Genomic DNA, 27788 nt, shown 5'->3' with positions numbered 1-27788 from the left:
AATGTACTACTGCTTTTAGAGGGAGCCTACGGACACCATCACACAGAGCAGATTGCCGTAAATTGAACACTTAGTATAAGAATAGCAGAGACTTAAAGGGACCCCAAAAGTGCATCAGCTCGCAGTAGTAACCTCACTCAGGACAACCACTCAACCAGAATCAAAACAGCTGCCATACCAGACTCACATAAAGGGGCAGGGGCCCCAAAAGTACAGTTACTCCAACTAGACATGTGCAATTCGGTTAGTGGAGATTTGTTTTTCGGATGCAAATTTCATTTTTCGAGATTCAGATGTATCTGAATTTTCAAATGGACATAGTAACAATTCGGAATGATCCAAAGAAAAATAACACTGTCAGCAGAATGTAAACAAGAAGTTCCAGTTAAAAACAAAACAAAACAAAACAAAACAAAAACACCCCTCACAATCCACACCAGGCCCTAAGGCAGGGGTCTGCAACCTTTAAGACATAAAGAGCCACTTGGACCCGTTTCCGAGAGGGAAAAAAAGACTGGGAGCCGCAAAACCATTGCAACATTTAAAACAAATCCGACACTGCATATATTGCAAAAAACGCTCTGGTCATGAAGGGGGTTTAAGGGCCCAGTAAGCAAAGCGTTAATCAGGGCCACAGTGTATCGTCATAATCACAATCATAGCCTTAGGTCAGTGGTGGGCAACCTTTTTTTTTCGACTGAGCCAAATCTCGCCAAAACCACGATTGAAATTTATTTTGAGAGAAACATTTTTAAAACTGAAAATACATCCCCCATATAGTAATTCATCCCCCATATAGTAATTCATCCCCCATAGTAATTCATCCCCCATATAGTAATTCATCCCCCATAGTAATTCATCCCCCCTATAGTAATTCATCCCCCCTATAGTAATTCATCCCCCATATAGTAATTCATCCCCCATAGTAATTCATCCCCCATATAGTAATTCATCCCCCCTATAGTAATTCATCCCCCATATAGTAATTCATCCCCCATATAGTAATTCATCCCCCATATAGTAATTCATCCCCCCTATAGTAATTCATCCCCCATATAGTAATTCATCCCCCCTATAGTAATTCATCCCCCCTATAGTAATTCATCCCCCCTATAGTAATTCATTCCCCATATTGTGTGAATTCACTTACCTTTGCTCCGCGCGTTCCTCTCGCTGGGTTCCCGCGCCGTTCTGGTCTTCAGGGCGGACTGTGAGAGGAGAGGAGTTCGTCACGCTGCCCCGCCTACATCCGGGCTGCCCCGCCTACATCCTGACAGCCAATGTTTGCCAGCGGGCGCCCAGCACACAGAAGAGCTGCATTAAAAGAGCCGCGGCTTGCCGACCCTATTGCCTGTCACCTGGTGGGCAGTGTGCTCCGGAGCCGCAGGAAAGGTGAAAAAGAGCCGCATGCGGCTCCGGAGCCGCGGGTTGCTGACACCCGCCCTAAGGGATCCAAACGCCAATCACAATGAATGCCAACCCACAGAAAAAAAAAACCTGCTGCTCACTGAACATGACATGTCCCTTCCAGGGAAACACCTTGCATGCCAGGTAAACATGGGGGCAGGGTCACCCAATTAAATCACCAGGAGACCCCACCTCCATGTCTACCGGTCAATGGGTAAGTGTCTCTCCACAGTACACATTGTTTGCTGGTTGACAGATAGACATAGGGGCAGGGTCACCCGGTCAAAGCACCCCCTACCCATGTTGAGGACATGCGGCTTGGTATGGTTCAGAAGGGAGGGGCACTCGTTTGTCCCACCCTTTCCTGGCGTGGTATGGATTGGGGGGGATGCCCACGCTGTTTTAAATTTTTTTTTATCGAAAGTTCTTTTGTTTATATTCTGCTGACAGCAGGGAATCCCGCTAACAGCACACAAGTCATGGTTGCTAAGGACCAGGCTGACTGCCTGCTCCTTAACCACCAACGCTATTCCAATTCAAACAAAATTAATGACAAAAGACACAAAATCAATTCCAAAAATGAACAGGTACATTAATAAATGCATCTGAAATGAATTCTTCAATTAACAAATATATCCAAAAAAGGAACAAAATTTTGCAGTGTGCACATGCCTACCCCTACCCCCAACAATAAAAGGAACCCAGGGATCTTCATACACCCCACCCCCCAGTTTATTAAAAGAGCAGGGAGAGGATTGAAATTGGAGTAGCCACAACCATCTGCTATGTGACTGAAGACCATCACCTGTAGTCTTACAGGTACTGCAGACCTGTAAGTGACACTATGATAGATCATCAGGCTGGCCGGTCATATGTGCTGTCTATGGCAAAAACCACTCACGCTGGTCATAAGAAAACTGGGCCATCACAGCTGAACCTGCATGTAGCAAAGAGCTGCAGGCACTTGATGGCTGCAATTGGAAGTGCTACTAGGATCTAGATTATCTAATCTGTCACCAGCCAGCGACTTGCTTGAAAAAAAAAAAAAAACCATAACAAAAAAAAGCTTTGTGTTTCCAAAAGAAAAAAATCTGTGTCCAAACACAGCAGTGGGCATCACTGGGCTGTTTTTTTGTTTTTAATGAAAACAGTATCCTGCTTCTGCAGGTGGCAATATACCCAGTCGGTGATTACCTAAAGAAGAGTTGTGTCCACCAATTAGAGAAAGAGAAACTAAATAGTGCTAGAAGCAAATCTATGTAAGTGAATTAATTCTCTAATAAATCACTACATATGAATGTACTAACTAAACACAAATGTTCGAAATAAATTAATCACATTCACAGTTGGCATAGTTCATTTTAAAAAGATGATTACAAACAACAACAACAACCCTTAGAAAAAAAATTCCAATTTACAAATGAGAGAATGCCAGTCCAGTCAGCTCCCTTATTGACATCAAGCAGGAGGGCAAAGCTTCAAATATAGAAACACCCCACACATTTCTTCTGCTGCTCTGTAAAGACTTATTTAGACTCGCTGACAACTCAGATATATTTCGCGTAACAGCGCTTAGTCATTGAGTACATTTAAAACAATTAAAAATATCACATTAAATATCACTACCTACCAATCACTGTTCTGCTACACATATGTTGAATAATTAACAATGAAATGTCATCAACCCAAGTATAACTTAAAACCATATTAAAAGCTTTGTATTTGTTTTCACTTGTTATTTAAAATAACTTACAGACAGAAGAATTAGCACAAAGAGAAAAAAAAGAAAACGGGAAAGACAAAGAGAAGCTGTACAAGCCACTAAAAATGGAAAAAAATATATTATATACTCAAACTTTTCAAACACCGTATATTCAATTACAATTCTAGAGACTTACCAACCAAATGAACTGCACTAACCAAGCACAAAGAAACAAGCAAAATTTATAAAAAAAATGGTTGACATCTCAATCCAAATTCAATCTATGGCTGTCTAGTACGTAAAGAATATATACTTCTCACTTGTCAAGCTGTGTGAACATTTTGCCATTTTTATACTTTGCCATCTTTATTTTTATACAGGGCCAGGGAGGAAGGTGGGTCAAACTACACAGGAAGAGAAAGAGGAAACATCTGTCTGCTGAGCTCCTGGTCTACTTTCTCATGGGGGAGGGAAGGCTGCCCTTGGGTTCCCCATCCTAGCCCCAAGTGAGAAGAGAGCACCTTGGAAACTGGTTTGCCCCTCTTTCCCTTGCATCCTAAGCCCACGATGTACAATAGGCCTATCCATCCCCAGGGACAAAAACAGCCCCCAGCAGGGCCTGGTACTAAGAGTCCATTCGTTACTGGATTGAGGTTTTCAGTAAAGAACATTAACAACATCCAGCCTCGTGGTGCCTTCATTTATTATTATTATTATTATTATATAGGATTTATATAGTGCCAACAGTTTATGCTTCGAGCATCTTGAAGAAAGGGCTCTGCGCATGTGTAAGCCGTGTACCGGGGTGGGGTCCCCAGGATACAGTGAAGTCACGAACGAGGAAAGCAACCCTGACACCAGCTTTTGCAACAACAGAATTTTACTTAGATGTGGCAAATAAACACAACCACAAATGCTGGAAACATACACAGCACGGCGCCTTCTGATGGATGAAGGTAGAAAGTATAGTAATGTACCTACTGGCGGGCACAACTAAGCTGCCACACCTTACCTGTTTTTACCCTAAAAGAGGAAGAATCAGTGTATGGGTGTATGGTATGGGCTAGCCTGCGATGCAGCACAACAGCTTACAATCTTACACAAATCTACAGTATTCCCCCTCCCATAACTGGTCCTGTAGCATGTGCCTGAGTATTCCTTTTGAGCAAAACGCCAGTCTGGCTTGAGTTTGTGGGATTTTATCAGCTCTCCAATGTGAAATGTCACTTTAAGTTGTAGAGTCCTTACAATGATCAGTAACAACACTTGTGGCCTGACACAAACAGAGACCCTAACTCAGTCTCAAGGCACCAACACTGAAATGAGGCGTGTGCACGATCTTACCGACCCGGGTCTGCTTTGCATCCGCTGGTGACTCTGAACAGAACAAATGTCTCTCAAACAAGCAGCAATCTCATCAGCATTCCTGGCAGCAATCTTCCTTTCTCTGAACAGGATCAGTGTCTTGAACACCATCAGCTTCACTTAGCTGCATTTCTGATTACGGAGAGATGTTCTCACACCTGGATGGCATCGGATTCTCAGCTCACACACAGCCCCATTCTCCAAAGCATGGCTGCTGTCTCCTCTTCCTGTTCACTCAACTCCTGTGTGTAAACCCCACCTCTTCATGAATATAGAAGTATCTATGCAGTCTGAGGCTGTGTTAGAAAAACAGTGACATCTTGTGGCTAAACCACAGAATGTCAGTCAAAACATTTGATTTACACCAGTGTTCAAACAATGAGAGCTGTTTCCCCATCTTACACATGCTCCGAAACGCATCACCGTTCCACGGCCATGTCCTTTCCAGTTTGTGTTCCCCTGGATAGCGTGCACTCCAATGTATGTTGCAGCAGCCCCTGAAGAGCAGCGGCCATCTTTGTCATCCCATCCTCAGTTCCCTCTGCAGCTGTTGGTTGGCACAGCAGGTTCTCGCATGGTGGATAGAGCCCCCTCATTATGATGGATTATACAGAGCCTGTTTTTACTGCCACCTTCTAAGTGTTTTTAACCGTTATCATTAAAGTGAATTTGGATATACTGCACTTAGAAGCGCCTTCTTGTCTCATCCTCCTCCCCTACTGCTATGCTAAAGAACCTGTTGGGCTGCTTCATGAAGCTCAGCACAGGAAATGAGGTAGCAGGAGTTGAGGGAGGGAAGGAGGACTTTGGAGCCATGTCCTCAGGCACAAAGGGAGTTGTTCTGGAGATGTCAGAGAAGAAACAGTTGTGTTGGAGGACTGAGAAAGAACTGAGTTAAGCAACTTTTAGTGGATCTCTCTCTTGCATATATCGTCCATGCTAATTTGCTGGGAAAGATAGTTAGTTTGGGCATGTGTATACTGTATGCATATTTTGTGATACCTTGTATGCTATGAATTGTTTTTCCTGCAGATGTATGTGCAGCCTGTTTAGTAAAGCAAATATCAATACACTACAGAGTTTTAATTACTTCCTTGGCTTATACTGCAAAATAACCTTAAAAGACGAAAGCAAAAAGAAACTTAATAGACGCAAAGCAAAACAATATTCAAGCATGCTGCCCTGTGCAGGGGGTATGTTATCAAACAGTTGCATAATGCCCTCTTTCTGTTCAGATCTTCTCTTCTGGAGGGCAGTCCACAATAATATGGCGATGATGATCATCGCTGCCATCCTTAACACTGAATGTGAGTACTGATTGCTGTGGTGATACCATCTAAGGAAGCAGGTCCATGACAACCTGCCCTCACAGGATGTCCCGAGTTATTCAACTTTAAAACGGAGTTCCACTCACACTGTAAAAAAAATAAAAGTCAGCTGCTGACTTTTAAAAAACAGCCACTCACCTGTCCCACGATCCTGCGGTGTCCTCCCCGCAGCCTGTTTCACCAGCCGCCTGGTGTTCCAGGCGCCTGCATCTTCAGTTTGGGCACCGGGCTGTGACAGCTTGCGGTTTCACAGCTGGGTGCCTACTGTGCATGTGTGAGTAGTGCTGCGCTTCCTGAATGGCCCCGTAGTCTTCTGGGACCTGTAACGTTTCCCAGAAGACTATAGGGAGGGAGGAGGGATGACAACTTCCGCTACTGATCACCTAGGCGATCGCAAGGGAGAGTGGGTGCCTGTCAATTTCAGGTACCCGCTCCCCAAAGGTGAAAAGGGGGGATGTGAATCTAAAGAGAGATATATATGCAACATATAGGTATCAATGCTAATATATGCATCATTAAAGACTGATGCTGAAATATATGAAAACACACTGTTCTCAGACAATTATTGCTTTCTCAACAGAAATACGTAGATCTTGACCAGTAGGTTGAAAACAGTGTCCAGAAGTAACACTGGGTGAACATGGATCTTTAGAAAAAAACTTGATAACAATAGTGACTTCTCCATATCACATCCGTCATCTGTAGTTGAAATGTCAGGGCCCTGCCAATGTAGTGTAGGGATTCTTCACCGCCAGCATGCGGACTAGATGCCTCCCTTAATGCATAGCTGGTACACGTGCAAATTGATGAACGCCCAACAAGAGCGTGTATTTCCATGTCCCCTGCAGAACTAGGTGTATGGCGCCAATGCGCCGGCTGGTAGTGACGGCACCGACGCGCAACATCAACGCGTTTTGTCGATGGGCGTATCTTACTCAGCTTCGTCAGGGAACCAGTCTTTAAAGCGGAACTTCCGCTTTTGGATAGAGCTCCGCTTTAAAGACTGAAGACATCTGGTGGTAGAAATTAATTCATCTGGGGGCACAATGCCAGAAAGGAGGTGAGTATTGTATAGTTCTGCTTTTTGTTTTAAGCCTATATAGTGGGACTGTTATTTTGCTCAGGGGTTAACTCAAACCCTTCTTAAGAGAAATATGGGTTTGTGATTGCTGACCTACCTCTAGAAACGCAAGCTGACATGTTGTTATGCTGACCCTCTCAGCTACTGTCCAAGAAGAAGTCTCAGTTCATGGAAAGTCAGTGTAAAGTCCTTGTCTGCATACCTGTTCTGGTGAAGCCAGATTGCAAGCAAGATGGAGCATTTTCAGAGCTGTTAGCAATGGCAGCCTGCATGTTCCTATTAATAAAGGTTAATAGGCTCTACTCCACTACCTCTAAAAGAGGCTTTGTGAAGGCGGGATACACTGTTGGTGTCCGTGTACACAAGCTGTTTGAATGTTATAATAGTCACCCTCTACATCCCCAGCCTGGAGGCTCAGCATCTGTAACCCACAAATATCAAACAAAAGCAAACACTGTTTACGAATGTTTGGAAAGTGTAAACAATGAAAACATTCAAAGTTCCACGTAGAGGGTATATATACAGTACTGACAAGAGCCTGGACTTTGGATGATTATTCTCATGCTGAATTTGGAGGTTTTAAATGTTTCTTTTCAATTGGGATGGCATTGAAATGATTAGGCCAAAGAGTTTACAGCAATATAAGGTTGAAAAAGTAAAAAGCATGGTTAAACATCATCCCAACATGAGACACCTTCAAATTAACCATTTCAGTAGTGGCATAATTTAAATCATAGCTCTGAACTCCTGTAGGAACAGAACACTTATTTTTGCCTGGGAGGTGTCAGATACATTGTTGCCTTTATACTCTAGTTCAGCAAGTAGTGGATCTATTTTGCAAGACAGATAAGCCTTGCGCTTGTATAAACCTTTTGATATTTGATTTGATATAAGCTTTAAAGCCTTGTTCACAAGGGTGATGATGCCCGTATAATATGAATAATTGTTTTTTGGCAGCAGCTGCTTGCAGGTATCCCAATGAAGTGTTTTAGAATGCTGTGGCAGGTGAGTGGCCCAAATGCCTTGTCTGCATTCAGGCCACTCACCATGCTTGACATATTAAGACCAACATCTGCTGTTCCATGCAGCCACAAAGTTCTAACAGTTCTAACAGACTTTAATGGGTTGCCTGCAGACAACACCTGGAAGTTGGGACACTGCAAAACCTCACATATGTAATTATTTAGACCTCGTTAGTAAACGGATACCACATAGAAGCATTTTTAAGCAATGTAGGAGATTCATAAAGCCCAAATTTAAATGATCCCCCTTTAGAAGAGCAGTAGCAAATTATTAAGATAAGCTTGAAAGAAGCCTTTGTAAACAGATAAAGTAACTGCAATATTTCCATATTGCAATTGCTAAAAACACATTTGTGTGTTTTTATAAGCATTTTAATTTTTTCCAAACAATAATCAATAATTGCAGGTATGTTACTACTGTAGTTTTTTTTTCTTTATTTTGTGCATTTATTGTTTTGTTCCCCAACATAACATTGCAATGAGAAATCCTATTTAAAGGGAAACTATAATGTGTTTTTTTTAAAGGTTTTCAAACTGATCTTTGATCTTATTTCTGTCATTATTTTAACAAACGTTTAATACAAGGTACTTCCATGATTTGGCAAAGCATAGTAGACTTTCCAATAAGGAAGCATGGGTACGCTAACATATCGGGAAGAGTGAGAGGAGGAAGTACAGAGAAGGGCAACCAAACTGATAAGAGGCATGGAGGAGCTCAGCTATGAGGAAAGATTAGAGGAACTGAATTTATTCTCTCTTGAGAAGAGGAGATAAAGGGGGGATATGATCAACATGTATAAATACATCAGTGGTTCATATAGTGAACTTGGTGTACAGATCATCACAGAGGACAAAAGGGCACTCTTTACGTCTGGAGAAAAAGAAGTTTAATCTCCAAACACGTAAAAGTTTCTTCACAGTAAGAGTTGTGAAAATGTGGAATAGACTCCCTCAAAAGTTGGTTCCGGCCAGCTCAGTGGATTGCTTTAAAAAAGGCCTGGATTCTTTCTTGGATACACAGAATAAAACTGATTACTAACCTGTATAGGTAAAGTTGATCCAGGGAATATCCGATTGCCTCCCGGGGGATCAGAAAGGAATTTTTTCCCCTGCAGGAGAAAATGGAATCATGCTTTGCTGGGTTTTTACCTTCCCCTGGATCAACTGTGGGTGTAGGATTATAACTTTTTTTTTTTTTTTATGGTTGAACTGGATGGACATTTGTCTTTTTTCAGCCAGACTAACTAACTATGTAATTATATGTCACTCCTTGGACTCATTCAACTGTGCATGTTGTGAATAGAAGTGAATAGCAGGAGAGCAAATTATACAGGCTATTCATAACATAGTAGTAAATTAGCAAGCATGCTCATACTGACTATGTGTGGTAATTAAAAAAATAAATCACAATATTTTTTATTAACAGAACTAAAACCCTTTTATTGAACAGTCTCAAACACTATAAAATATACAAGAGAACAATAGATTCAGTTTAAAGGTGACTTCTAGCTTGTTTTTATCGGCTACCAATAGCACTTTACACAGGTGCTTGTATTTTCTTCTGCCAAGCTCTCATGATGTCATTACATTACATGAATACAGTGTTTGAATTTTTAATTGGCTCCAATGAACTGGCATTTACTTGGATTTATTGTGGCTTTTGCCATCTATGATACTGTATTTTTGTAAGTCTTGTAGTGTTGTGCTTCACCAGCTTTTAATGTTTTATACAAGGCAGTGGCACTTCATTGCTCTACCTGATGCTGTGTTAATTATTAAAATATTATATTCAAGTGTCTATTTTTCCTTTCTCCTTTTTCCTCTTTAATGGTGACTCGGGTTGTTACCAGTAATGTGTCCATTCTTCAAGATGTCTTGGCAAAAACTTCCAAGTATTACAGTCTGTAAAACAGCTGTTTTGTGTATAAATCTACTTACAGCTTGAAACAGCAGTATAAAAGATTCCATTTAAATTTTTTCTCTCTTTCGTATTTAGCCTCTCTTTTCACAATCTGATCCAACTTATCATGCTAATAAAACAGTTCGAAAGCCATGGTACATATAAGACCCATACCTGTACGTCTTGCAGTCCATAAGAAATATGGCGGAAGGCTTGAGCATACAGCTGGTTCTATGATCCGTCAAGACACTCCAGGGGGCTCTGAATGAAACACAAATATAAAATTCCATGAGCTAACAGTTTATATTGATTTGACTTGATGGTTGATGTTAATGTTTTCACATTAGCACAAGTAAAATAGAAAAACACATTTAATGCTTTCCCATGTGTTTTTCCTGAAATCAGATAAAAAAAAGAAACATTAGCACAAGTTTTTACATTGAACAATAAAGCGGTAGTAAACCGCCAAAAAAAAAAAAATCCCCAAAACAATGTCATAATGTGCTAGTATGCATCGCATACTAGCACATTATGAAAAATGTATCTTAGAATGAAGCCCTCTAGCAGCAAGCTGTCACTGCTGACAGGGCTTCCATCTGCACCCGGTCTTTCTTCTGGGTTTGCAGACTTTGGCCCCTTGATTGGCTGAGTCACGATGACGTCCCTCCCACGCATGCATGCAGGAGTCTTGGCCACGGCACAGAGCTCTGAAGGAACGGCATGGGTATGCCGCTCCTTCAGTGTGCATGCGCCCTGGAGGTCATTAGCTGCAGGGACAATGAATAACTCCTAAACGGTGCATGTCAAGAGATATTCCTTGTACCTACAGGTATAGTATATATTTATTATAAGCTTACCTGTAGGTACAAGTGTCCAGGGGGAGTTTACTTCCACTTTAAAATGTCAGTTTTCACATACTATGTGGAAAACTTCATACTAGATACCATATTGCTTTATCCTTTACAATAATAATAAAAAAAATGTAAAAAAAAAAAAGATTTAGATGAAAAAAGAGAATAGGACAAGTTGACATGGATTTAAAAGAAGAATTCCAGGTATGTTCATTTTCTCAATGAATGCAAAGCTTACTCTGATCGGACAAGTGGAGAGACAGGGAGGTGATGCCATACTCCCCAGCTTGTCCAGAGAACATTTTACATTCATTGAGAAAATGCAAACCATGCTCCAAATGGGACCAGTGCCAAATGGAGGACCTACTGTGTTCAAAAGGCAGCAGTACAGCCACTCAGCATGGGACCCAGAAACAAGTGAAGATCACTAGAACAGCAGTGTCTACTTCAGTGATTTCCAGCTTCTAGAGGGATCCCACAGGTATAGTATATGCATAGTTACATTCAGAGCGGTTTTCAGCAAGAACGTGGGGAAACACTTGTGTGGGGTGTACTGGAGAATCTTCTGATGCTGGCGGCTGGGGGATCTATTGTCACTGGTGGAGATACGTTCTTATGTGAGAGTCTATTGTTGCTGGGGGGTCTTGTTTTGCTGGTAGGGATTTACTGTTGAGGGAGGGGTTGCTGGCTGCTGGGAGATCTGTTGTTGCTGCACGGGGGTCCAATGATGTTGAGGTAGATCTTTTGTTGCTAGGGGTGAAGTTTTGTTGTGGGTGGTCCAATGTTGTTTTGTGTGGGATCTACTGTTGCTGGTGTGGGTTCTATTGTTGCTGCAGGGGCTCTATTGTTGCTGGAGTGAGGTCTATTGTTGCTGCCAGGGATCTATTGTTGCTGGAGTGGAGTCTGTTGTTGGAGCGACCTATTGTTGCTGGGGTGAGGTCCATTGTTGCTGGGGGAGTCTATCATTGTGTGGGGGATCTATTGTTTATGTGGTGAGGTCTATTGTTGCTGGGGGGGGATCTACTGATGCTGACTGAAGGGGATCTATTTTACTGCTTTCCTTGTTGTTCCTGCTTTCTTAGCACCACAAAATTATACTTGGTTCTGTATTGTCTAAAAGGGGCGGTACTGGGTGGTGGGTAGGGGGTAGAACCAAGGGACGGTGCTCAGTGGAGGGTAGGGGGCGGAGACAAGGGGGGACTTAGAAAGAGGGAGTTCCTGCACCTCTTCTCTGAGAAATAAAGCCCTGGTTACATTGCTCCACCAGTTGCAGCCATTTTGATATCATCACGTATAGCAGTGCAGTTTATGTGAGGATGGTGAGGACCACATCACATATATGCACTTCACTTCTCCTTTAAGGAATGGCTCAAGTAGCATAACAAAATAAAGCCGCTAATAGTGTAAAACAATATGACCATATATAAATGAATAAAACAATCCACACAATCCACTTCACCAGTGCTATGGTGAATTAGGTCCAAACAAACTGAAGATTTGCGTGATATATATCACTCCACCTCCTGTGATGCATGCAATCCACTCCCCAACATTCAGGAAACTCACTGACTCACACTGCATTCATTTTACTGATAGGCAATATTGCATTTGGGATGCATGAATTCCACCTCTTGTAACCTATCACATATATCTACTTCACTTTTCCTTTAAGGAGTCAATCAGGCAGCATAACAAAAAAAGAGAGCCGCTAATAGTGCAAAACCATATGACCAATAGCTTTATTCACTCTCCATTTAAAAATCTCACAAACATCCAAATATCCATGCCCATCAAAACCATAAATATGAACTGTCAGGTGTAACCCCGCTCCTCAGCCAAGCGATCGAAATTTCATCTGGTCCTTTCCTCCATGACTTCTTTCTTGTCACTTTTAGTTGGTCAGACCCCAACATGTTTCATCCAGGGCTCGACAAATCCTACACACTAGGTCATCATGGCAACCAGAAACCACGTTGGGGCCCAGACGCTCGGCGTCTGGGCCCCCATCAGCCCACCCACTGCCAGAAGGGATGCCATCAGGGGACAACAGCTCATACACAAGTAGGGGGCCCAGGTGTCCCGAGGGGCACCAACCAGGACCATCTTTAACAAGTGGCAGCTGCTGTCTAAGTGGATTGGCTACCAAGATGCAGTGGAGTGTGGAGTGGTGGTTGGATCCCAAGTGTGCGCAGGGAGCGGTCAGGTACCACTGTCAGGCATGTTTCAGTCAGGAACAGCAGTGTGCACTGGGCTGTGCAGAGTGGGTGAGGTCAGGGGGCACCAGCAGAGGGCCCCATGGAGGAGGAGGAAGAAGAGGAGGCGGACAGGGAGGAAGAGCCACCCTGTACTTTGTTGCAGCAGCCACCAGAGATCTTGGTGGAGATGGTACACAGGCTCAGCTACCCCTCCTGGCACCAGATCCTCTCCACTGACACCATTTGAAGGAGCCGCTGCTGGACAGGCGAGAGCTGGGAGGACTGCTGCTTCTCAAGGTGTGTACGACACTGCCCCCCACCTGTCCCATGGCCTCACCTGTTTCACTGCCACCCTCCTGTGATGCTGCCGCACACCTGCCCCGCTGCTCCCCTCCTGTGACACTTCCCCCTTATGTCCCACTGGCCCCCACCTGTCCTGCTGGGCTTCCGGGCTGCATGCTCAGATAAGGGTCTGGTATGGATTTTGGGGGGGGGAACCCCACGCCATTTTGTTTTCATTTTGGTGTGGGGCATCCCCTCAAAATCCATACCAGACCCAAAGGGCTTGGAATGGATGGGAATGGAGACCCCATGGCGGTTTTTAAAATTATTTTTTAATTGCCAGCAATTCTTTCTTTTACATTAAGCTGTCAGTGGGAATCCCGCTGACAGCTGAAACATGATGCATGCTTTTCACTACTAAATTACTGCATGACTTGATAAAATAACTCATGTGGTATTTTAGTAGCCTTTTTTAGTGAATTTACCATTTTTCAGTGGGAGGGTCTCCTGAGGTTATCCTTTAAAAAGTTTCTAAACGCAAACGTGCATAAACGCGGTAGGTAAACACGCGTAAACTGACATTTTTAACCTACGTATTCTAGCAGTCAGTTTCCAGCAGTCAGAAGAGTTTTTCAAACGCCCTGTGTACATGAGCCCTAATTCTACTGATACACAAAAACATGTTATTTCCTGAGTATGGTACGTGCATAAACGTGGCTAAACACGGTATGCAAAACGCGGATAAAATGATGTTTTTTAACTGACATTTTCCAGCAGTCAGTTTCCATCATTCAGAATAGTTTTCCATATGCCCCGTGTACATGAACCCTAAAACACCAAATTAGAGAGCCTTTCGCCAGTTCCAGCATCCTTGTAACCTCACATCCTTTTCTCTTTCTTCCAGCACCTCCCCTTTCCCCCTTTTCTATCCACTCCTCCCTGTCGGTTTTTTCTTCTTTTCCTCCTCCCTATTTTTATTTCTCTTCCTCTCTTTTTCGTCTGCCTGTAACTGCTTGGGTTCAATAAATTATATATATAACCACACCTATCCCACTAAATTATGGGATAGATGTCTCCATACCTCCTGCTGATCTCTATATAGCTTTCTCTCTTATTTTCAGATGGCTGAGAATGGAAACAACTTATAGGATGCCTATAACTCTTCCAATGGTATATATTCCAAGCCTTGTTAGGTTGTATATCTACAAAGGTTGTTACTGTTGTCCAAGTACAGTGAGTATAGAAAAAAAATCACCCCCTTTAAAAAAAAAAAAAATAATCACATTTTGTTGCTTTGCAGCCTGAAAGGAAAACAGAGACAGTTTTTATTTTATCCAGCTGTATTTACTCAGTGGGACTTAACATCCAAGTGAAAGATACAACACCAACATGTTAGAAAAAAAATCAAAAGCAGAATCACTTCAGTTGTGTCAGTATTTTGTTAAACCACAGTTTAATTACAGCCTTTAGTCTGTTGGGATATATATCTCTACTAACTTTGCACATCTAGACTTTGCAATATTTGCCCACTCTTTTTTGCAGAACTACTCATGTTTAGTTAAATTTCCCTCCCGTACAAACCACATTTGTGGAGAACTTTAGATTTTGTTGTCACATGCACACAATGACCACTCTCTGTTATAAATTCCTGCAACTGCTTCAGAGTTGCTGTAGGCCTCTTGGTAGCCTCGCTGGCCAATTTCCTCCCGGCCCTTTCATCCAGTTTGCAGCGACGTCCTGATCCAGGGAGGGTCTGTGTTGTACCAAATATCTTCAACTTCTTAATAATAGACATTATTGTGCTTCTAGGCATTGATAAAGCCTTTGAATCTTTTTGTATCCTGACTTGTGTCTGTCCACAACTTTATCCCGGAGAGCGTTTGACAGTGCCTTGCCACCCATAGTTGATTGTTTGCTTCAGTTGCACTACTTCGACTGAAAGGCTCCTGAAAAGCTCTATTTATGCTCAGCAAATCAAAATGACCACAGCTAGAGAGTGCATGCACCAGTGTGGGATGCGAACGTGTCCCTAAACCTCTCTGCTCCCCTTTCTTCTATAACGGACAAGGAAATAGCAGACATTTTCCTCATCCAAAACAGCAGCCAAGCTTCACCCTTAGCTAGCTCTGGAGGATCTAATGCCTACCTTTCCACAATACTCTGGGGACTCCATCCTGATTGCTCATTTTGCAGATTTTCTCCAACGAGAACTAGATAAAGCTACAACTAAATGGTCTGCTGAACTTAAAGATTTTCAGGACATAGACCAGAGGATTGATAACAGAGCTGAAAATGGATGACACTATTACCAGGGTCACACAAAATTCTAACCAGATCACGGAATTATGCTCCCAACTTGAAGATGCCTACTCTAAAACTGACGACCTTGAAAATAGGTCATGTAGGGAAGATGTTCGCATCAGGGGACTACCAGAATCGGTGAAGGATCTAATTTCTGTTACGCAAGCTCTAATGAAACAAGCTTTACCCAATAGTAATGATTTACAGTTGGAAATTGATAGAATCAATAGAACGCTGATTGCTCCTAGGCCTGAGGGTCCTCCACGGGATATAATAGTGAAACCATATTTTTTCCAAACTAAGGGGGCGGTTATGCCAGAGCTAACCCAGATCTGGAACTTGAGAGCCACAAAATTTCTAATTTTTGCAGATCTCTCCCCTGCAACCATCCAAAAGTGGCACAACTTCACAGTGCCTTGAAAAAGTATCCATACCCCTTGAAATTTTCCACATTTTGTCTTGTTACAACCAAAAACGAAAATGTATTTTATTGGGATTTTATGTGATAGACCAACACAAAGCCACACTTTTCAGATATTCATTTGTAAGTAATTTTGAAAACCATTTATCATTTTCCGTCCACAATTATGTGCCACTTTGTGTTGGTCTATCACATAAAATCCTAATAAAATACATTTACATTTTTGGTTGTAACATGACAAAATGTGAAAAATTTCAAGGGGTATGAATATTTTTTCAAAGCATTGTAAGCCCCTGCTATCACCCTTAGTGGCTCAAGATATCCGCTATCGCTGGGCGTACCCTTTCTGCCTGACGTTCCCATATCAAGGAAAGAACTATTTGTTTTCCTCCTTTCACGAGGGAGAGAAAGTGCTCCTGAATCTAGGCCTTATCTCTACCAGTCCATCTGCCCAGAGATGCTCTGCAGCCAAGGACCCTCCACTGTCACCATTGTGGAATGTGGCTTTATCCAAACGAGCAAGATCCTCTCGCCCATTCACCTGATGAGCCACGGGGTGTTACGGCCCAGCCGTGTTCGTTATTTGTTTTTATTTACAGTCCTCACTTTTGACCATTGTTGAGGACATTGGTCCTCACCCCTTTTTGTGACAGCTGGTCTCTTCAATTTTTATTATGCAGTTTATAGTTTACTCTAAGATGTTTATATGTCCTCAGTGCTCGACGGAACTGGGGGACCCTGGAAAGTTTGGGAGTCCCTGGAGAGGCTTTTCTTTTTTTGCATTACATCACACACACACATACATACACACATACATACACCACATAGATATACATTACCTTGTGCCTTATTATAGCATATTACTAAACTGCTGGAGGGGGTAACCATGTCCTCCCAAGTAAAGGACCCTTTCTGCGGTTCTCCCTCAGGAAGGCTCCTTTCATCCTGGACCTAAATGTCAGGGCTAGATGGTCATTTGACCAACCTTGTGATACTTTTTTTGGTTGATGGTATTGTTTACTACCATGAAATTCAGTGTACTTCACTTCAAATGTCTTTTTAATGTTGTCTGTTTCATTTTTCTTGACTCTCTTCTTTTCTCTCCTTGGAGGGTGTGCCCCAGCCATTTGCCATCCCATTCACTGTTGGTCCCCCTTTGGAAGATACTGGTGATTCATATAAGCGCATTTTTCCTATATACTTAAAATGGCATCTGTAAATCCTACTAAGGTAACCACTTGGCTTCTTACCCACAATGCCCAAGGCCTGAACTCTCTTTCTAAGCATATTAAGGCTTTTGTCACTTACCAATCTATAAGAGATGATATAGTAGCTATACAGGAAACCCATTTTTCTACCTCATTTTCTCCAAGATATCTCCATAGAGATTTTCCATAGCCAATGCTACGGAGAAGAAGAGGGGGGTTGCACTTTGTTTTTCTAAATGCTTGTCTTTCACTGACATTAAGGTATATCAGAGATAAGGACAGACACTTCCAGTTAGTGAACGGCCACCTGGGAGAGACGTTTGTCTCCTTTTTGGTTTATTATACTCCAATACTAATCAGGTGCAAATTTTCAGTCTCTACTCAAGCCCTGTCTACAGAGCAGGAGGGTGATTCTGGCAGGCGACTCCAACCTTGCCTTAGATAAGATCCTTGATAAATCTGGAACTGCTACATACAGGTCCCCAGCAAAAGACAACCGCATGTTAGCTACTTTACTTTTTCAGCACGATCTAGTGGATGCATGGAGGGAGGCCCATCCTACAGGCAGGGATTATTCTCATTTCTCTAAGACGCACTCTCAATATGCTAGAATGGACCATATATTTTTGGACTCCAGATTACTCCGCTGACTGATATTGGCTAAAATTGTGCGAACCCATGGTCTGATCATGACCCTATTTTGTTGTCACTCTCTAATCTCTCCTATGCATTTCCTCAATTGAACTGGTGGCTTAACAAATCTATTTGAAGTGACTAATCCTATTGTCTTGATATTGATTTGCATCTTAAGACATATTTTGAGACCAATGTAGCAGAAGACACCTTACCATCCATCAATTGGGCGGCACATAAAGCATAAATACGCAAGTTCCTAATCCAGCTTTCTTCCTGACTGCATAAAACCCATAGAGAATTTGAAACCCTGGTGGCCTAACACAAGTGTTCTCCTAATCAACAACTACTGTGGATAGTTGAGAAATTAGAACACGCCCATACTAAACTGAATGTCTGCCTGACTACCAGGTGGAAAAATTCTTATGTTGGTCTCAACACAAGTTCTTTACCTGGATAGATCGCCCAGGGTTTATGTTAGCAAATTGACCCCTCATTTCCAGGCCTATGGTATGCCCAAGCTTAAACTGCGGGATGGTACACACACTCAAAATCCACCTCGTGTGCCTAAAGAATTTCATGATTTTTATAGTAATTTATACCGCAAGCCAGGGGAGTATGACCATTCAGACCTACAGTAATTTTTTGCTTTCTTATGTTTATTGGTTCTTACTACCAGGAAATAATGGATAACCTATAACTCAGGAGGAACTCTCTAAAGTACTTAAAACCTTGTAATTACATAAATCTCCAGGACCAGATGGGCTTCCAAACAGCTACTATAAGAAGTTTTCAGATTGCTTAATCCCTCATATGGTATTGTGCTTTAACCACTTAAGGGAGGGAGGCATCCTCCCCAAACCAAATAAAGACACCTTAGATGTGCTTAATTATTGGCCCATATCTCTGATTAATTGTGACCTGAAAGTCCTTACAAAGACATTGGCCTTAAACCTTAATTCCTTTTTAGATCAATATGTCCATAATGATCAGTCACGGTTTATTAGAGGCCGCCAATCTTTAGATCAAATTCACAAGACCCTAGCCTTAATCTCAGCAGTTCATTTTATTTGGGATTCCCCTTCTAAGAGGGAAGTTATGTTATTTTCTAAAGTCATGTGGATATAATGTATAACCAGAAATTCTCCCAAATACACATCAGAAGAACAAGTAATTTTGCTGATGAGGTGGATTTGTTAAACTTTAACCTAGATATACTACTCCCCCAACCCCCCTTTCATTTTTTTTTCAGCACAGGTTAAAGATCAAGTAAAACAAATCCAATCACATAGCACTGTTGGGATATTTGTATTTAAGCATGTGAAATGTATTCTTATTTAAATTCAAAAATAATCTGGCAATTGTCCTGACATATATAGCTTTGAGTTTCCTTTTTCAGTGGAAAAAGTCTAATTTTAGTTTTTTCCTTTTTATGGGGAAGGCAGCTATGACCTTATATTCAAGTTTCTGTAGCCAAAAATAAGCATTCAGTTTAAAAAGAAAGCAAATACACATTTAGTATTAAAGAACACTGAAGAGCAGCCAAATGTTTTTTTTCTCCTTGAGGGCTGTCAAACATGAAGTAATGGAAAACAGAAAGTTATGGTTTTCATCCGAACTGGTTCCCATGAGAATTCCTTTGTCTTGGTAAAATATTTGTTCATTCTGTAGACAGGTCTTCTTAAAAAGGTTACATGTTGGAACTGTGTAGTAAAAATTGATAAAAGGTAAAATCTTTATATCCCTTGGTATTCCAACATCGTAATGGAAGAGGGAAGAATGCTTCAAATGAGAGAAGGATGTCAACATTGTGCCAGCCTTTACTGAATGGGCTGTTGGAAGAATGGCTTTGTCAAAAAAAAAGGAAAAAAAGCAGCAGCACTTCAGATGCATGTAATATTTAATCCTATTTTTGAAATTGGTGAACACATGACACTTAGAGAAAAATAAGCTGCAAGTACCCAGCTACTATTCAACTAATTTATTATGAACCTTCTCTCACTGCTACAAATCTTCATAGAATAGTTTTCAGTAGACTGAACTTTCTGTATACTCCATGTCCAGCCGTTCCACTACGTTCCAACTAACCAGACAAATAAACACTGTACATCTGCTGCACATCCTAAGGACATTTTTAGTTTATTTTTCATGCTTGGCCAAATAGCTAACTGTGCACCTCTATCCTAGTTTAACGTAATTGTATTTGTGTGTATAAATGAGTAGCAAATATTGCAACATTGAACAGATTTATTTATGACGTTGTCAGCCCTACCTGATCATAAAATGGAAAAACTGAATACAGTATGGAAAAATCAGCAGCAGCTTCTACTATACCCCAAAGTTCTTTACATGCCAACGTTTCTGGGACAAAAATGTAATCCCACTTGGCCCCCAGGAGCCTTTTTAGAAATTAAACTACAAAAAAGCACTGACTTTTAAATTTGTGAAATTTAGTCTAAATTTAACACCTTGTAATTTTGGGATCAACTTCACTGGTTTAAGATAACAGAGCTATATCTTTTGCCAGGTTCGAACTTATTTAAGTAATGCATGCTATAAAGGAAGACTGACCACAACTAGTTTAAAATAGAGCAGCACACCTAAGATATATTACTGCCAGAAATGTAGTACTGTAGTCTGTGACCCTAGAGATTGCATAATAATGGACTGTAGTTAAACTTAATTACACCTAGCATGTGGCCAGGTCAGCACCATACTATACTAAGGCTGGCCATACATTATATAACCTTCTTGTACAAATTTCCTTTTGATTTACCATATAATATAATATGAGGTCAAACCTAAACACTTTCAATTTGTATGCAGTCAGGCAGACCCTTGAACTACATCGTTGAAGGCAAATCTTAAAGAAATTGAATAAGAACATTGCACAATGTATAACCAGCTTTAGTCGGTTATACCTGTATTTCATGTTATGCTTCGCCTACAACCCTTCCATTAACAATCATCAATTCAGCAGTATGCTTTTCTAACATGCAGTACCAGCATGTTCCTACATCCAACCACATCTTGAAAACAATCCAGGGGAATGTGGTCTACGCACGTGGTCTGTGTGAGATAACCAAAGGCAACCATTTTGTTCAGGACCCAGGTCACCCATGACATGTGTTTAAATGAAAGACAGAGTGACAGTGATCCCCTCTGCATTCCAGAACATTCTTGTTAGTCCATTGAAGGAAAAGCAACCCTAATAAATGAATATACAATTCAGTCTCACTCTAACAGCCCTCCAGTCTAAATTTAAACAATTAGGAAAGCAAGCAGATATACTCTTTACTAATTCCACCTTGTAATTAGTTTAGCTGGAGTAGTCAGCCTCCATGACTAAGCCCCATGGGCGGGGCAAAACACATTGGGGGTGTGGCCAGGAGAGAGAGAGAGACTGAGGCTGCTGATAGCTCTCTGATGTATGGGGTGCTCGGTGTGCAGCTTGCGGGACATTACTTTGATTCTGGAATAGTTAGCAGATACACATTGCTGTCTATCTTTTCGTGTAGGATCAAAAACATCAGTTTATTTCATTACTCCTGAGACATTAACTATAAACATCTGTCAATGTTATCAGCACTTTCCACTGCGGGAATTAGGATTGGCCATCGCATCACATTTTATGTCTGTCATGCTTGGAACCTCAGGGTTATTAAACCCATTAGGAGTACATGACATGTAATAAAATGGTTTGCCCAAGGCTAATTGATATTGTAAAAGCCATTTAGGCCTGAATTAATCTGTAAGAGACTTCTCTCCAACTCACAGTTTCATAATCTACACATAATTCATAGAATCAGATATGACCAAGCTACGTTAATTTTAAGTCAAAATTGCCATCACTAATTTTGTGAACGTGTGATATTTTACGATACAAAATACCTGGTGGCAAAATAAACTAAATTGTTTAGTTACCCAAACCCAGCAACAATCGCTCTCAGTCTGTTGGCACATAGATTTGAAAATCTTTGAACAGGGTGAGGCTGAGAGTGTCATTATCGCATATGAGCATCAGCGCAGTGTGAGTTTGACCAACCATTTGTCACAAGCTGGGGAAGGTGGTCTGACACGATGGCAGACACAATCCACTTAGGGGGTGCTGCTGCTGCTAAACATATAAACCACCCTACTCTGATAAATCAATACACCACATGCTGCATGCTGAACAAACGGATATATAAAGCAAGTCACTATGACTATCAGTGACTTGCTCTATTATATACAACAGTACTGAAATGAGGGATATCCAGCCCAATACTGCTTCTAACATTCAGGCCTTATTGTCATTTTGCAGGGGACCAAGGAGCCAGGAAGAAGTGGCTTGGGACTTGTTACTCAGGTAAGTGTACATGTATACTCTGTCCATTGATCACCATTGAAAAAGGAGACACTAACCACTCACCAAGAATGTAATATGAGGAACACAATGACCACAATAAAGGACACCAGATGTCCACCATGAAAGGGACAGACACTGACCACCATAAAGGAGGCAAACAGACCACCATTAACCCTTTGAGGACCGTAAGGTTTTGGAACGCCAAAAGAATCAATTTTTTTGTTTTTAAAGTTCATACACTTAAGTTGCTGTAACTAAGCCATTTCATGAAATAACTGGCAAAAAGCTAGATCCATTTGTTGTTTGTTGATAAGAACTAATATTTTGACTCAAACCAAAAAAAAAAGAGTTTTAAGTTCTTAATCAGATGATACACGCAATTACAAACATGGGACAAATACGCCCCTTGGTCCTCAAAGGGTTAAGGGGGCACACTGACCGCCATGAAAGGACATATTGCTCAAAGTGTTAAAACATAATCCACTCCCAGGTGTGAAGTAGGCTAGGTAGGCTACTGAAATATTCCAAGCAAAATGTTCCAATAGGATTGTTGAATTAGCTCTCTTAAAGATTACAAAAAAATGCAGTGAATGTTATAGCAGCATTTATTAAACTAAATGCAATCATTTCCCATAAAGAAGCTAATAACGTTAGAGTTAAAAACCTGTAAGGACACAGAAATTTTATTTAAAATATATCTTTGTTATTCCCCTTTTACTTTGGTTTGCTATTCAGCAATAAAAAGAACACTTAAAAAAGGCCTTGAAACATTTGGAATATATACTTGCTCAAAACCCCTAAGAGTTTACAGTTAAAATACATATACAATAATTACCATCAAATGAAAATAAGAAAAAACAGCTATTGTGGGTGAGTAACAAAGAATATAAACAAAAGATATTAAAAATTTCAAAGCTTCAGAATATACTTCAAGTAGCTCCGTATGTGCATATTACTTATACAGCTCCTACATAAACAGCTGCAGAAAATATGAAAGTACTTGTATAAAAACTGTGATTGTAAGACACAGTGGTAAAGTATAACAAAAACAGAGAGACAGATGATGGTGTGTTAGTCATGGCACTGCTGATTACAGGGATAGATAATTGCAGTTATGTAGTCAAGCTGGTAATTTACAATAGTGTGACATTTCAACTAGGCTTTTATTATACTTGGAGAAGCGGAGAAAAAAAAACACTATCTTAGAAAGAAGATTCTGGTGTCACTTGATAGGAGCAATGAAGACATTTCTCAATTTCACAAACAGGTTACATTAAATGAAAACTGTAGACAATTTAATGCAATATTTTTCTAATTAAAGTCATACTTATGTACAGTATAATAAACTCATTTACACAACTTTGCTGTAATATTTTCTGAAAGAATTTCTTAAAACGTATGTAGACTCTCACACTAGTAACTATTTGTTTAAAAGATTAGGCAACTAGGATCACTGCTGCTGAGAAAAAAGAAATCAGTTCCAGAATAAAAGAACCTAAGCTGGCTATTCACTGAGCAAATTTCAGCCAGTTCCTAATGAACCGGGCAAAATTTGTTCAGTGGGTGGCCCTGTTAAGACCACTAGCTGTCAGAGTACAGTAGTAGCAGCAGAAGATTCATCCATCCACACCATTCAGCATGGATTGGGGAATCTATAAAGCTGGCCAAATATGGCTCATTTTTTTCATTCAGTCCCCATCCACACATTCGAGGTGGGTGCAGGAATCCTCCCCGCTCTGTCATTGTATTCTGACAGCAGGACACCTGCGCAGTCAGAATGCACAGATCAGTGTAGTAGCTGACTGGCCGCATGCTCTGATCAAAGCTAATTTTTCCAACAAGCCCTTTCATGAAAAAGTCGATTCATGGATCAAATTCTCATTAACATGAATGGCCATATATGGATTGAAATTGGTCCCTGCTGAAGCAGTCCAATTTTGATCTATGGTCAGCTTTAGATTTCCTTTGTTGAGCCTGCAGATGGAAAGTGCGGCTCCACACACTTGCTTCCATTCACCTCTCTACTTTTACAACGCTAAGTCTACAACTGTCTTATCTCCTGCCTCACTGAAAACAACCTTCTTGACCCTTTACAGTCTGGCTTTTGCTTGCAGCACTCCACGGAAACTGCCCTACTAAAACTCACTAACGATTTACTAACTAAAACCAATGACTACTACTCCACTCTCTTACTACTAGACCTCTCTGCAGCCTTTGATACTGTTGACCACCCACTCCTTCTCAATAAACTCCACTGCCTTAGTCTCTGAGAGTCAGCTCTTTCCTGGTCTTCCTCCTACCTATCAGAACGCTCCTTCAGTGTTACCTGTAACTCTGTCTCCTCCTCTCCACTTTCTCTTTCTGTAGGGGTCCCCCCAATGCTCTGTTCTTGGACCCCTTCTTATTTCTGTCTACACCTCCTCTCTCGGTCTCACCTGATAACCTCCCATGGCTTCAAACATCACCTCTATGCTGATGACACCCAAATCTATCTCTCTACTCCTCACCTCACTCCTTCAGTCTCCCCTCACATTACTTACGGACATATGAGCATGGATGTCGCACCACTTCCTTAACCGCTTAAAGACCACCCTATAGTGGATATACTGCTACCGGACAGTACCTGTGCGCAAAATCACGTATATATACACGTTACTTTGTATTTCTGGGTAGGGCCATTTGCGGCTGCGGATGTCAATCACCGGGTCCCAGGCGGTAATTACCCACCGGCGCCCGGTGATTACCGACAATCACTGATGGAGAAGAAGATTGCTTTGTTTACAGTCTTCCTCCCTGTTAGCTGGAGCACAATACAGCCATCCTGATCAGTGTGCTTACAGTAAAGCACACACACCCCGCCCAATAGTAAAACACTCCCAGCACATAGTTAACCCTTTGATCGCCCCTCACATTAACCCCTTCCTTCCCAGTGCCATTAGTACAGTGTCAGTGCTTTTTTTCTAGTACTGATCACTGTATTGGTGTCACTGGGGATGTCAGTGACACCAAGTTAGTTTCCCCCCAGTGTCAGAATGTCCGCTGCAATCCCGCTAAAAGTCACTGATCGGCGCCATTACTAGTAGAAAACAAAATCCCAGTATCTATACCGCCATTTGTAAATGCTGTAACTTTCACGTAAACCAATTTACACGTATTGGGATTTTTTTTTCTTAGCAAAGACATGTAGCAGAATACATTTTGGCCTAAATTTATGATGAAATTTGATTTTTTTTTTACTGGACATGTTTAATAGCAAAAAGTCAAAATACTGTTTTTTTTTCTCAAAATTGTTGGTCTTTTATACTTACAGAACAAAAAATAAAAAAAGCATAGGCGATCAAAACCACTGAACGAAAGTTTAATTCGTGGGAAAAAAAGGACGTAAATTTCATTTAGGTGCAGCGTTACATGATTGTGCAATTGTCAGTTAAAGTAACACAAAAAATGGCCTAGTCAGGAAGGGGGGTAAATCCTCAGGAGGGCAAGTGGTTAAATTATCTCTCTAAAGCAAAGCTGCCACCCAAATGCTTCCACCTGACAGGTGAGCCCTGCTGCTTGACCCGCAGCAGGGCTAAAGGTAAAAGAAAGAAAAAACCTACCTGCTCGGCACCCAGAACTACAGTCAGGTCCATAAATATTGGGACATCGACACAATTCTAACATTTTTGGCTCTATACACCACCACAATGGATTTGAAATGAAACAAACAAGATGAGCTTTAACTGCAGACTGTCAGCTTAAATTTGAGGGTATTTACATCCAAATCAGGTGACCGGTGTAGGAATTACAACAGTTTGCATATGTGCCTCCCACTTGTTAAGTGACCAAAAGTAATGGGAGAGAATAATAATCATAAATCAAACTTTCACTTTTTAATACTTGGTTGCAAATCCTTTGCAGTCAATTACAGCCTGAAGTCTGGAACGCATAGACATCACCAGACGCTGGGTTTCATCTGCCAGGCCTCTACTGCAACTGTCTTCAGTTCCTGCTTGTTCTTGGGGCATTTACCCTTCCGTTTTGTCTTCAGCAAGTGAAATGCATGTTCAATCGGATTCAGGTCAGGTGATTGACTTGGCCATTGCATAACATTCCACTTCTTTCCCTTAAACTCTATGGTTGCTTTTGCAGTATGCTTTGGGTCATTGTCCATCTGCACTGTGAAGCAGCGTCCAATGAGTTCTGAAGCATTGGGCATTTGGCTGAATATGAGCAGATAATATTGCCCGAAACACTTCCTGTTTAAGATCCACCCATTCATCTGCAAACTCCACCCCTTCCTCTTTAGGCTACACCTCTTCCTGTTAGAGCTCCGTCCACGGGCAACAACGATGGGGCACTATTCCTCCCACTGACAACATTGGGGCACTATTCCTCTCACTGATACCAATGATGGGGCACTATTCCTCCCACTGACACCAATAATGGGGCACTATTCCTCCCACACTAACACCAGTGATGGAGCACTATTCCTCCCACACTAACATCAATGATGGGGTACTATTACTTCCACACTGACACCAATGATGGGGTACTATTACTTCCACACTGACACCAATGATGGGGTACTATTACTTCCATACTGACACCAATGATGGGGTACTATTACTTTCACACTGATACCAATGATGGAGCATTATTCCTCCCACTGACACCAACGATGGTGCCCCATAATTAGTGTCAGTGTGGGAGAAATAGTGCCCCATCATTGGTGTCTGTGGGAGGAATAGTGCCCCATCATTGGTGTTAGTGGAAGGAATAGTGCCCCATTATTAGTGTCAGTGGGTGAGGAATAGTACCCCGTCATTGGTGTCAGTGGGAGGAAAAGTGTCAGTGGGAGGAATAGTGCCCCTCATTAGTATCACTGACACCAATGACACTTACTTCACTGTGCTGACCCCTGCTCCAGCCCGGGATTCCTCCCTCTCCCATCCACAGCTAGCATACCTGGCTGCAGTAGTATAATCTGCTCTGCCCAGATCTCAGCCGCACAGACACTTACCTATCAGCTGTCTTCCTTCTGCGGTCGCTCTTTTCCTCTTCACAGGCTCTGGCTGGTGCACAGCAGTGCACAGGTGGGTGCACTGCTGGGCACAGGTGGGTGATCTGCTGGGCACAGGTGGGCGGAGCTAGTGGGCGCACTGCTGGGCACAGGTGGGCGGAACTTGCGGGTGGCACTGCTGGGCACCGATCATCAGTGCCCTGATGATCGGTGCCGATCCCCGCTCTGACAACTGCCGGTTCTCGGCAGTACTTTCCTCACGATCTGACAGCGTGAGGAAAGTGCAGCCAAGAACCGGCACTTGCATTTCCCTCTGATCAGCGTGTCATTGGACACCGCTGATCAGGTGGTAAAAGGCCGCTGTGATTGGCCTTTTACCACATCACGTGATCAGCTGTGTCCGTAGGACACAGCGATCACGGAGATCGCCGGGTGCGCGCCGCGCGTTCTGGGGGGACGTCATATGACGTCCACTCAGAACTGGCCGGCCGCAGTGCAGCCGTCATTCGGCTATCTGCGGTCGGCAACAAGTTAAATATCCTTCTCGATTCCTGTTCCATAAGCTCTTAATTCTTCTCTTTTAAGGATTATCTTCTGATATATATATATATATATGTATGTATATATATATATATATATATATATATCTGTACCCATTTTCTTTTTATGTAACTGTTTTAGTTTATAAAGCTCCTCCATCACCGTCTTTATTTTTTCCTCTCGTTCTTTCTTTTTTTCTGCA

General features: G+C 41.8%; 1 protein-coding gene across 1 annotated transcript in view; it reads right to left on the bottom strand.

The window, feature by feature from the left end:
* LOC149440871 (uncharacterized) overlaps positions 1–27788 on the bottom strand; it is a 207510-nt gene that overhangs the window by 101074 nt on the left and 78648 nt on the right. Inside the window, exon 2 of the mRNA XM_089658104.1 lies at positions 9980–10066. The gene's annotated coding sequence lies outside the window, so the exon portion shown is untranslated. The remainder of the gene's footprint in view (positions 1–9979; positions 10067–27788) is intronic.

Source organism: Staurois parvus, unplaced genomic scaffold (genome assembly GCF_062004578.1).
Source record: "Staurois parvus isolate SC_StPar_1 unplaced genomic scaffold, SC_StPar_1.0 ptg001051l, whole genome shotgun sequence".
NCBI classification, from domain to species: Eukaryota; Metazoa; Chordata; class Amphibia; order Anura; family Ranidae; genus Staurois; species Staurois parvus.
This window is presented reverse-complemented; position numbering and strand designations above follow the sequence as displayed.